Below are 12,491 nucleotides of genomic sequence, written 5' to 3'. Positions count from 1 at the left end.
GAAAGCTTAAATGGGGAGTGAGCAATTGGCAGCCCTGTACAGTATCAATCAGGGAAGAAAAGAAGGCCATCATACTTAGAATGAAAAAGACCAGAACTTCATCAATGGTAACCCACACTAACTGGTCTGTGGTACACATGTCACCTCTCTACCATTCATTATACTGTCCTCTTTTTCTAAAGTTGCCCAAACTCACCCTTATTAGGTACTTTTTTTTCCTAATGTAAAAGACAGCCATGCAGAAAAGTAAACTAAGCAGTGAAAAACGATACTATCCCCAGAATTGTATTCCACCTAGAACTTTCATTTATTTCCCAAGGGTAGATTATTCCTACCACCAAGTAACCCACTCAATGATAGCAGCAGTACCCCTGTAGATCCCAGGTCAGAAGGAAATCATCATTATCATCATCATTCCCATTAATCTCATTTGAACCTTATAGCAATCCTGTAGGAAGTAGGTACTACTGTAATTCCCATTTTGAAGAAGAGAAAACTGAGGCTCAGAGAAGATTAATGACTTACCCAGGCTCTTGTAGTTATAAGTATCTGAGGCAGGAATCAACCCCCAGTTCTCCTAATGCCAAGTCCAGAACTCAACGCACTAACTATATGATACGTGAGAAAGAAAGGAATAAGAACAGGGATAGCCATAGGGATTAGACCTCTGATTTCATTGGTGTTGGGAATTCCCAGGTGAGGAAATTTCTCCTACAAATCCTCCTTCTTTGCAGCTTACAGTCTTAGAGAGTTGCCCAATGCACCAAAGGTTGAGTGACTTGATCAAGGACACCCAGCTATTTGGTGTTAGAGGCACAACTTGGGCCTTGGCTCTGTTTGACTCTGAGGTCAGCTCTCCCTCAACTATGCTCATGGATGCCTACAGATGAAAAAGTCCTAGACTAGTCTTACACTTATTTTTTATCCCTGCCACTGGCTAGGAATTAGCTGGCTTAAAATTTATGGAACTAGTTTTCGAGGCTTAATTAGGGGAAGGTCACTTTTTTCGGATTTCCTGGGGAGTGTGGGTAGAACGTTCAAACAGGGTAAATGGAAAGACAGAAGTGACTCAGAACAAGCAGGTACTCAGCTGGCTTTTAGCCCTCATTATCCCATAGCTAGGTGACTCTGTCTCCTCTCCTCCATGATATCAGTCTTTCCTCTCAATACACATACAACTGAGAGGTTAGCTGTCCTCACATACAGTCTTTGTTATGCCATTCTCCTATTGAGAAAGCCATCAATAGCTTCCCTGACTAAGATCAATAAAGCAATGGAATACTGCGATAGGATCCAAGTTCTTCCCATGAAGCACAGAGCTTGGCCTTCTATAGAGAAAGCAATCTCCTATATTCATGGAATGAAGTTGAGGATCCCCAGGTGGTGCCAGGAAGGAGAAAGAACATCAAGTCCTAGCCACAGGAGAAAGAGCTGAGTCCCAGTGGTCCATAGCTCCTGGTTGAGGGTTATTAAGGTGTCCATAAGTCAACCTGACATGAAAAATCAGAAAGTATACCTTCTTCCAGGAGCGGGTATGGGAAACATTATGGAGAGCCTCCTGAATCATCTCAGACCTGACAACCATTACCCAATCCTGGTGATTAATGTAGAGACTAGCCACATGAATCAGCTGGAAAGTGAATAGTGGGTTAGGAAGATGAAATCTGTACAAGAAAAAAGTAAACACTATGTAATTATAATGGCCATGCTTGGCCCCCAAAAAAGATGAAAAAAATGCACCTTCTCTGAAGAGGTGGGAAACTAGGAATGTGGAACATCGCATACATTTACTGTCAGACCTGACTGGTGTGCTGGTTAGTTTTACTGAACTGCTTTTTGTTTTAATCCTCCTCTCTTATTCTTTATTACAAAGGATGCTTGCTGTACAGAAGAGATGAAAGGAACATATCTGAGAATGAAGTGTTATCAAAAAAGAAGATATAAATCAAAAATTTAAAGTAAACCAAATAAAAATTAAAAGATGGTGTCTAACAACAGGGTTTAAATTTATGCTTAAAATATAAAAACGGCAAGTTTCTGACTAGGGATAGAGTACTCTCAACAAGGCCTGGCAAGAATGTGTTTGCCTGGAGCCTAGCACATCTAACTCCAAAATCTTTCAACTGCAAAGAAAGAGGAAGAAGAAAGTTCCCTACATATATTGAGCAAGGAGTGTGCCATCGCAAATAAATACACTATAGGGAAAACATTCCTAGCAAGTAACAGAAGATGAACATTTAAGAATGGAAACAGCAATAGGACTGACTCCTCTGCTAGGAGATTTTTTTTAAGGGTAGTCAGATGGAGCAATGGATAGAGCAGTCAGGAAAACTTGAATTCAAATCCAGCTTCTTACACTTAATTTGCTCTGTAGACAAGTCACTTAACCTATATTTGCCTCAGTCTTCTCATCTGTAAAGTGGGGATAATAATAGCACCTAACTCCCAAGTTTGTTGTGAGGATCAAATAAGATAGTAATTAGAAAGCACTTAGCATAGTGCTCAATACAAAGTAAGCACTATATAAATATTAGCTATTCGTTCACATTTGTATGACACTTAACAGTTTTGCAAAGCATTTTACCTACATCTAATTTGAACCTCACAAAAACCCTATGATCTTTTGAGGCTTCTAATATTCCCATTTTACTGATAAAGAAGTTGAGGTTCAAAAAGGCTGAGTCACTTCTCCAGAGGCTAGACTCAAATCTGGCTCTTCCTGACTTCAAGCACAGCATTGTATTTTCTACTGTGTTCTACCTCTCCATTAAAAGCCAGAACCTCGGGTGTCTATACAAAAATAACAAAGTATTAGTGTAAGGAGAGAAAAAGTTTCGTCAAAAACATTAGCAAGATGTGATGGGATAGAACAGGATAGGTAGATAGGCAGTGAATAGTATACTAGATGACAAATCAGAGAGACCTGAGTTTAAATCCAAAAAACAAAACACTTAAGTCGTTTAATCTCTGCCTCCCTCAGTTTCCTTACATGTAAAATTGGGACAACAATGGTAGCTACCTCCTTTGGGGAGGGGTGGGGAGGATCTAATGAGATGTTTGTAAAGCACTTTGCAAACTTAAAGTGCTATATAAATGCTAGGTATTTTATTATTGTTATTGTTATAGAATTATTATAGGGAATATGGCTTTCAAAATCTAATTCAAAAGGAAGACAGTAGTTAAAATGAAGGTAGAGGGAACAAAGAATGAGAAGACACACTCATTCTGAGTTCAGAAACCAGAGTGAGGATGCAAGGTGGAGAGCATTTTGATGAAGATCAAAGTAGGCAAAGACAGAAACAATATGGTCATTGGTATATACTATAGATGAACTGATGAGAAAGAAGAAATAGGAAAGGAGTCTGGGGACCAGGACTCAAGACTAGTATGAGTGCATTACATCATAGCAATAGGTTCATTTCAATTATCTGGATATCTGCTGGAGTTCTCGCTATGATAACTAAATGATCATTTATTTCCTTGTTCAAAAGACAAAAGAGCCTAAAAGGGAAACTTCAACTCTGGATCTGAGTCTCATTAATAAAATGAAATTGATGCTGGGACAGAAATGATAGGAATTTACGACAAAAGAGAGGAAAACTAGGCATGGAGATATACACCCTAAATTTTTATTTAAGTGTTGATTTCATAGGTGGTTTCAGAGAAAACTCAAAAGAGCTTTATGAACTAACTGATGCTGAAAGAAGTGAGTTAAACCAGGAGAAAAATTAATCAATTACAACGTTATAGAGGAAAAACACTCTTAAAAGACTTGATAACTCCAATCAATGCAATGACACACCACAATTCCACAGGACCAAAGGAAAAGAATGCTAGTCACCTCTTCACAGTATCTACAGACTCAATATAAGGAATAAGATATATTTTGGACATAGCCAATGAGGACATTTGCTTTGCTTGACAACAGATAGAAAGAAATATGTATAGAGGGAGATAGGTGCGCATGCACATACACATACACACACACACACACACACACACAAATGCACACACTTGCTAAACCATTTCAGCTAGGGGAAATACAGTGTTAGGTTTCTGTAAGCCTCTGAACACAACATTTACTTTAGGACTTTCTAGAGTGGCCTTACATATAAATCAACAAATTTTCTTTTCCTTTTTCTGGATGTGCCATATTGTTGATACATTAACATTGAATTCACAGACACCAAGACTGTAACTCACACCAAGATTAAACTTACCTAACATATATTTTTCTGTGTAAAGCACATCATAGCCTTCTTGCATTTAGGAACACTGGACAGCACCTTCAGCACTACAGTTGGGGACTATTTTACAAAGTGAAATCATCAACAAAAAGTACAGAACTGAGAAAAAATGACTCTGAATAGACTACAAAAAGGATGCTTGTTTATAGTATATGAGCTGAAAGAAGAAGACAGAGCATCTCCTTGTTTCACCTGAGTTGGGAACACGCACATCAGGTGACTTAAATTTTTCACCACTTCATTGATGTCTGTGAAAACACCATAAAAGTATTGTTTTGGGGTTGCAAAAAATTTTAGTGGGTAGGTCAATTTGCAAATTCAGAATTCCCAAATACTGAAGATCAACTGTAGATAGAGATATTTACTAAATATTTTTTAAATTTTTTTTGTTTATATGAGAGATATAGGAAATTGGAAAATACATGTTTGTTTTTGTAAATGAAATTAACTTTTAAGAGTAGATTTTTTAAAATTAAGAGAAAGCATGACTCCAATCACCTAAAATTCTACAGTAGAAATTAGCCCAAGAGGGATGCATTGGTGTTAAGAATGATATCTTGAAGACATGAAGAAAAACAACTTCAATAAGGAGGGAAAGAGACAGTTATCTTAAGGATATCAGATGTGAACCCACAGGGAAAGCATCCACTCAAACATTTTAAAGCATGTATAGAAAATGAAAGTGGTATGTTTTAGGAACCTGGCCAGCATCCAGAAGGAAAGAGACAAGGATGGTGAAAGGCTTCAGAATCATGCTACTTGAGAAATGACTGAAGGAATTGGAGATATTTGATTGAGAGAAGACTTTGGGGGAATGTGACAGCTGTAATCAAGTGTGTGAAAGTCTGTCCTGTAGAAGAAAGACTAGAATTATTCCTCTTGCCTCCAAAGACAGAGCTATACACAAGGTATGGAATTTGGGAAGAGGCAAATATAAGTTTGGTGTGGGAAAATTTTCCAATTAATCATACAAAAAAAATGGAATAACTTGCCTTGGGAAGCAGTGGGCAAACAATTATCCATTGATTATACTGCATTTATTCGGATACGGGCGAGGCTAAACATCTTCTTAGTTCCCTTCAAACTCTGAGATATTATGATTCTCTGATGCAATCAAATGAAATCTTGAAAGTATCTCTAGGTGGGATAAAATTCTGGGAAAGAAAAAAAAAGACCATAGAGGCATGATGGTGTTTTCATCATTACCTCCATGGACCTATGATCTCATTAACATGGGTATTCCAATGGTTCATATAGTAAACCATTCACATCTTCTCATATGACCTCCTATAAATACTGCAAAGGAGGATCCTGCAATGTGCTGAGAGACTTCTTCCAGATCCATTGATATTTATGAGAGATTTCCTCCAGATCTGTTGATATTTACACAGAGAATGGAAGCCATCCATCAGATATACTTTGTTATATGGCCATCTCATCTACTCTCCAAATTACATGTCTCTCTGATGATATTCCTTGATGAATTTCTCCCATACAGTTTTTTGTTGGTAATGTCTTACAGCCTACTCATAACCACCATATGCCTCACCATTATCCTTTAAGTGTCCTACAGCTATGATAGTTCAGAAACCGTGCATTTTCCTGATTTGCAGTCATGCTACACCATTGAAAACAATGTTTAAATTCAAAAAAGAGACCTCCATGTAAATACTTTTAATTTATAAGATGGACCATTTATCCTTCCTCATCCTCATCCTCTAGAGATTCATCTATTATAATAAAGAATAAAGAGAAAAAATATTCAGCAAAACTATGCATCACACTAATCACGCAGTGTGTAGCAATACAGTCTATATCCACCTGCATATTTATGCCTTTCATCTTTATAAAAAATTTGCAGAGATAGAAAAGTAGGCATAGGGGTGGACTGTGATGTTTTCTATTGCTTCTTTGGAATAGTAATGACGCTTGATCCCCCCTCCCTTTTTTACTTTCTTATGTGCATATGGCATATTTGGAATTAATTTGTTAGAGTTCAGATGTATTGACTTCACTGTCACTAATAGAGAAAAAAAGTTTGTTCGAAAACTTTTTTGTAGATGTTTTCCTTTTTTCCCCTGCTTGTTGCCCTCCTAGTTTCATCTTTAAATGTCCATGTGAATTTCAACTTCAATTGGTGTTTTTAGCCAAGTTTTGTTTTTCTCCATTGTTTCTATATTTTTATTAGCAATATCACACATATCCCATAATTTTCCCCCTCTTTAAAATATCTCAAATGACTTTATATTTTAAACCAAGGGTTTTTATCCCTTTTTGTGTCATAGATCCACCTTTGCCATCTGGTGAAGCCTATGGACCTCTTTTCAAAATAATCCATATATCTGCTAGAGCTTATTTACTGCTAAAAGCAAAATGACTATGCCTGGCATATAGTAGGTACTTAATAAATGTTTATTGATTATTGATTGTTTGTTCTGCCTCCTGAGTAAAGCTAGGAGCTATGAGTAGATACTATAGTAGATACAAGAGAACCAATGGAAAAAGCCAACTTTAGGATTGATCAAAGGAACTTCATCACATTAGTAAAAATATAATCAGCTACACCCCCCGTTTCTCCCATTCATGAATTCATCTCAGAACCTGCATTTTAAAGAATAACCCAGAACAGCTCTCCTTCATTCCCTGGGCTTCACCACCAAATCTTCTCTCCCCCACCACCAACCCATCCCTCACCAACTCTTTTCATTTCTCTTTTATTTATTATTCCCCATCCCCTTTAAAATATAAACTCCTCGAGGGGAGGAACTTTTTTCTTTTTGCTTCTATTTATATCCCTGGTGCTTAGTACAGGGGCTAGCCCACAGTAAATACTTAATAAATGCCTGTTCAGTTAAATGGTAGGTGGTTTATCATCACTAAAAGTCTTTAATAAGACTTTGGATGGTGGTACATTTTAGTAGATGTCATAGAGGTTAATTCTTGTTCACATGTGGATAAAATTAAATGTCCTCTATGGTCCTTTCCAGCTGTGAAATTCTATAAAGAATAGGTATGTGTGTATATATACATATATATGTATTACATATACATTCATATATGTGTATAATATGTGAACATTAGTGTGTAATATGTGCATAAATTTATATTATATTTGTGTATATGTGTGTATATGTATGTAGTAAGGAGCCCTGGCTTTGGCATCAGGAAACCTGGGTTCTAGTCTATATTTTGCCCCCGTATTAGCCATATAACTTGGAGCAACTGTCTTCTCCTCCCTGTACCATTTTACTAGATTTCATAGGTCACTTCCAGTTGTAAAATCTTGAGTCAAATGATACCGTCACTGAAGCACATTTGTTTATTTCATTTCCTTCATGTCTTCACTTGTTATCTTAACCTAGAATACCTTTTTTTCCCCTTTCTACCTACCCAAATATTACCCATCTTTCAAGACTCAGGCCCAATTCCATTTCATACATGGAGTCTTCCTTCAATAATCCAGCCCACAATGACCTCCCCTTCCACTGAATGCAAAACACTTTTCTATACTGCTTAGTTAGCCCTTAATAGTATACTGGCTTAATCAATTACTTTATTTTCTTTCATAAGTGTTCAACCCTTTTTCATATGTTGTTGTCTCCAGATTTATTGGAAGCTTTTTGAGAACAAAGTTCAGGTCTTGTACTTTCCTTCTTCTGATCTTCTAGAGTATTGTATATGAGATCATGTGGGTTAGCAAACAGAGCAATAGATTTGGAATCAGGATATCACCATCTACCTTCTGGCAGTATCTATTACTAACTGGGTAAAGCATGCCACCTCTCTGACCCTCACTTTCCTCATCTGTTAAATGGAGACATGGATGCTACTATTGTGCATGCAATGATTCTAATAGTTGGCTTAATTTTGGCATTTCAGCATTTTTTATGATATACCTGTACAGAGACTGATAGCTAAATAATTATGGAAACAGTGCATATTTCTCCAAGGAAAAATGTATGTCTAACAACACAAAAGTACTAAATGTGATCTTTATAAAATGGAGCATAGCTTCCTTATTAAGAACTGCAGAGAGAACTTTAGGCAAAGGAAGTTTGAAAACTTATACTATCAAAGAAAAATAAAGATTATTAGCAATGGCAGCTAGATGGTACAGTGGATAGAGCACTGAACCTGGAATCAGAAAGACCCAAGGTCAAATCCATCCTCAGAGTCTCACAAGCTCTGTGATCCTGGTCAAGACATTTAAGCTCTTTGTGCCTCAGTTTCCTTAACTACAAAATGGGGATAATAGCAGCATCTACCTCATGGAGTTGTTGTGAGGATCAAATGATATAATATTTATAAAGAGCTTAGCACAGTGGCTAACACATCGTAAATGCTTAGTATTTTAATAAATGTTTGTTTCCTTCCTTCCTTCCTTCTTTCATTAACTACCAAAGAAAGTTTAACCTCATTAGATCAGGAAAATGTCATTGAAATAATTAAAATTTATATAGTGCCTCCACATCATAGGCACCAACTAAATGCTTATTCCCTTCCCCCTTCCCCAATGATTAGGTAAATGAAGTATTGAAAACAGGAAGAATTGTGAAGACTCTTTTAATCTGCCTATAAAAACATAATACATCTAGTTAAACCCCTTCAATTTGTGGCTTCCAAAGAATGACATTTAATATGTAGTGGTACATGTTTGATCCTTAAGATAGTCAGCTAATGGAAAGTAAGTGTGGTGAGTGGTATTTAAAAGAAGGTAAGGTCATATTTTAAGATCAACTAAGTAAAAGTGGGAGCATCGCTGTTCCGTACAGTAGTTAATTAATCAGCAAGACTGCTAATTAATTAAGGGTTTTTTTAATTTAAAATACAAGTTTGTATTGTGACTCTGCCAACCTGAAAACAATTATCTTTCATTGCCACTGGAGGAGGGAATTCTCCAAGAGAAGGGAACAGTCTCTCATATAAAGCCATGGTGGTACTCGTTTTTCTTCAGTAATCCCTGAGAATCTGTCCCTGACCAGAAGGGCCTGACCTACTTAATGGGAGCAGGCTGAAAAGAGAGACAGCATGTGTTTGTCCATGTGACGAGGAGTCTCATCAATTTCTGAGGAAACAGTCAATAAATATTTTGCCTCTCTCTGCATCTGGTCAATGCTGGCCATAGCCCATTCCACCAAGTCTGGAGGTTGTGCGTGGAGGAGACCTGTCTGGCCATGTCCTCCCCTTGAGACTGTACAAACCCTTCTGCAAAGTTTGGCAGGAATTGCTGGATCACTTGAGGGCATGTAAAATTTGGTCCATATTGAAAACGTGTGACCTGGAAAGGCCAAATCCCAATCTTATGCTTGTGGGAAAGGTGTCATTCCCAATAGCTTCAATGACCATCACCCAGCTAAACCACATAGTTTCAGGAGGTCATCCTAACGGGAAGAGGATGCAGTCACGATGCCAGGTCTCTTCTGTGGCCAACTTGTTCAATCATAGCTACTCTTTTCATTTCTTCATATTTTATTTTTTTCTCTTTTGCAAAGGTGGGTACTACCTAGAATCCATCAAATACGTCTGAATATTTACAAATATTCCTGATATAGTAAGGAGCCACGTACCCAATATATTAATGATTGTCCCAAATGTCACCTTTGCCTTGCACACTGAGTCCAGCTGTGATTAATCCACACCCAAGGGACTATTGCAAGAGGCCCAGGATGATGGGAGGTTAGTGTCCAAACTGTCTGATATATGTGATTTATTACTACAGGAGCCAGTGTGGTTCTAGCCTGTTACCACTTTGATTTCTAGAATGAACCCTTATCTCTTCCTCCATCCAGCCATCACCCAAGCAGACCCAGAAAGGCTCTCAGGTTTAGAGACTGGAGCCCCAAGAAATTAACTTGGAAATTTCAGCATCTTATACACTCATGGGTCCTATAATTTACCAAAGGACAGTTGTACAAGGTTGCATAAATCTTCAATGCCATTTTGTATATTCTGATGTACAAAGCTCACTTTATCTAAATTCTTTAAACCAGTGGGTCTAAACCATTTTTTGTGTCCTGGACTCTCTTTGGCAGTCTGACTCCTTTTCAGAATCATGTTTTAAAAATGGATAGAAGAAAATACTTAAGTATACAAAGTAAACCAATTCTATTGAAATAAATATTACACACATACACATACACAGATATTTTAAATAAGTTCACAGACCCTAAGTTAGGACCCCCTGCTCTAAACACTTGAGGGGCACGCGCTAAAGACCAGCTGCTCATTTTGCTCATATTCAAGGATACTTTACACTTAGAGCACCATGACTTCAAAGTATTTTGACCCATATTTGATGCTCATAACAACTCTATGTCAGCAATAAAGCTGGTATCATTATCCCCATTTTGCAGAACGAGAGAGGTAAGTGTTATGCAGTTAGGAGCAGAGTTGGGGTTCCATTCTAGAAGAGAAGCTAATCTATAAATCCTCTTTCCACTGCGTTGCATCTCCTGTCCATATGGGTACATAGGTCCATATGAGTACATGTACAAAGAAGGATTAGACAAGGATAAATATGGCCCAAGTGACCTCCCTTTGCTTTATTCATAGGTGAAATATGGCCCAACTATCATCTGTGCTAGGACCTCTTGATTTTGAAATTAATAAAAGGCAAAGGCAGGGGAAACACTTTCTTAATGATAAACAGCCGTCTCTGTAAATGACAGGACATTTTACAAATCAAACCCAGATCTTGCCCCTCGGCATCCTCCAGTCACATTTCATGTCATCCAGTTACTTTCTGTCAGCCTTTGATACATCATCCTGAACCCTCGCCCTGCTTGTGACACAGTGAAAAAGAACACTAGCTTTTGAGTCAGAAAACCTTATTTCAAGTCCTAACCCTTTGACATTTGCTAACTGTGATGTGACCTTAGATCAATCACTTCCCTTCTTTAAACCCTCAATTTCTTCATCTATATAATTAGTATAATATACTTGTACTACTGATCCTCACTGACTTTTCATTCAGTAACGAACACGAATTAATTGTTTAGCCTATAGAAGGCACTGTACTGAATTCTGAGGATATAAAGGTTTTTTAAAATGAGTGTCTGACCTTGAGGAATTTATGGCTTGATGGACGAAAGCATTTTGGAAGCCATTATATAAGTATGCGTTATTATATTGCTTTTATATATGTAAATGTGAGTTATTGGAAGAGACGAAATTATATAATAGGAGGGACGCTCATTGTAGAGTCTGCAAATCTAGGTGCAGATCCCAGGCCTGACAACTTACTCCTCATGTGACTCTGGGAAAAGTCATTTCACTCATCTGAGCTTATTTCCTCACCTGTTTTCTAGGAGCATAATCAATTTTATTACTTTCCTTAGAGACAACAGTGAGTTATAGTGAATAGTATGTCGGCTTGGGTTTCAAATTCACCTCTGACACCTACTCACTGTGTGACCATTTGCAAAGTAGGGTTCTGACAATTTTCTAAGATGATAAATTTTAGATGGTCATAGTCTGGGTTGACGAAGAGTCCCCAGATCAATAAAATCACAATACACATCCTTGACCTATTAAAGAATCTCCCATTGTGCGTCAGGTCATTGTGTAAACATGATATATGTAGTCATTGTGATCTGTCTTCAAATTGATATTTATAAATCACAGGTCTAACTACACCACGTACTTCCTCAAAATGCTTCAGTAGCTTCCTATTGTTTCTATAATAAAATACAAACCCCTCTGTCTGGACTTGAAAGCCCTTCATGGCTAGGCTTCTAACCTATCTTTCCAGGAAGAGTACACATTACTCAACTACCCCACATTCCCTCCATGCACTGTACATTCCAGCCAGACTGATTTACTTGCCTTTCCCTGTATATAATATTCCATCTCCCACCTCTCTTTGCCTGGAATGCTATCCTTCTTCACCTCTGCCTTTCAAAATCCTTAACTCCCTCTTTTTGGGGGCCTTTGCTGATTCCTCAATTGTCAGTCTACCTCCTCACTCCAGAAATGACTTAGTACTTATCTTCTATTCTGTATATCTCTGTACATGCTACTTCCCCTCTGTAGAATGTAAGCTCCTTGAGGGGAGGAACTATCTCATTTTTGTCTTTGTAAACTCCAGTGAGGGCTTTTAAAAATGGCTATTCAATGAAATTGAATTGGATGTGAGCTACGGTTATTCTTTGGCCCCAGCAGTTCTGTGGTCATTTTTTTTCCAAGAGCAATGATTTGTTTTAGGAAGTATGGTGCCAGAAAATCCCCAGCCACGTGGCTCACATG

The 12,491-nt window shown here is 37.7% G+C and overlaps 1 protein-coding gene across 1 annotated transcript in view; it reads right to left on the bottom strand.

The window, feature by feature from the left end:
* The window catches only part of PAPPA2 (pappalysin 2), a 393,032-nt gene that overhangs the window by 345,720 nt on the left and 34,821 nt on the right, over positions 1-12,491 (bottom strand). The gene's annotated exons all lie outside the window — the stretch shown is intronic.

This window comes from Trichosurus vulpecula, chromosome 4, assembly GCF_011100635.1.
Source record: "Trichosurus vulpecula isolate mTriVul1 chromosome 4, mTriVul1.pri, whole genome shotgun sequence".
In the NCBI taxonomy this organism is placed as follows: Eukaryota; Metazoa; Chordata; class Mammalia; order Diprotodontia; family Phalangeridae; genus Trichosurus; species Trichosurus vulpecula.
The sequence above is the reverse complement of the archived record's forward strand: the minus strand, read 5'-3'. Positions and strand labels throughout refer to the sequence as shown.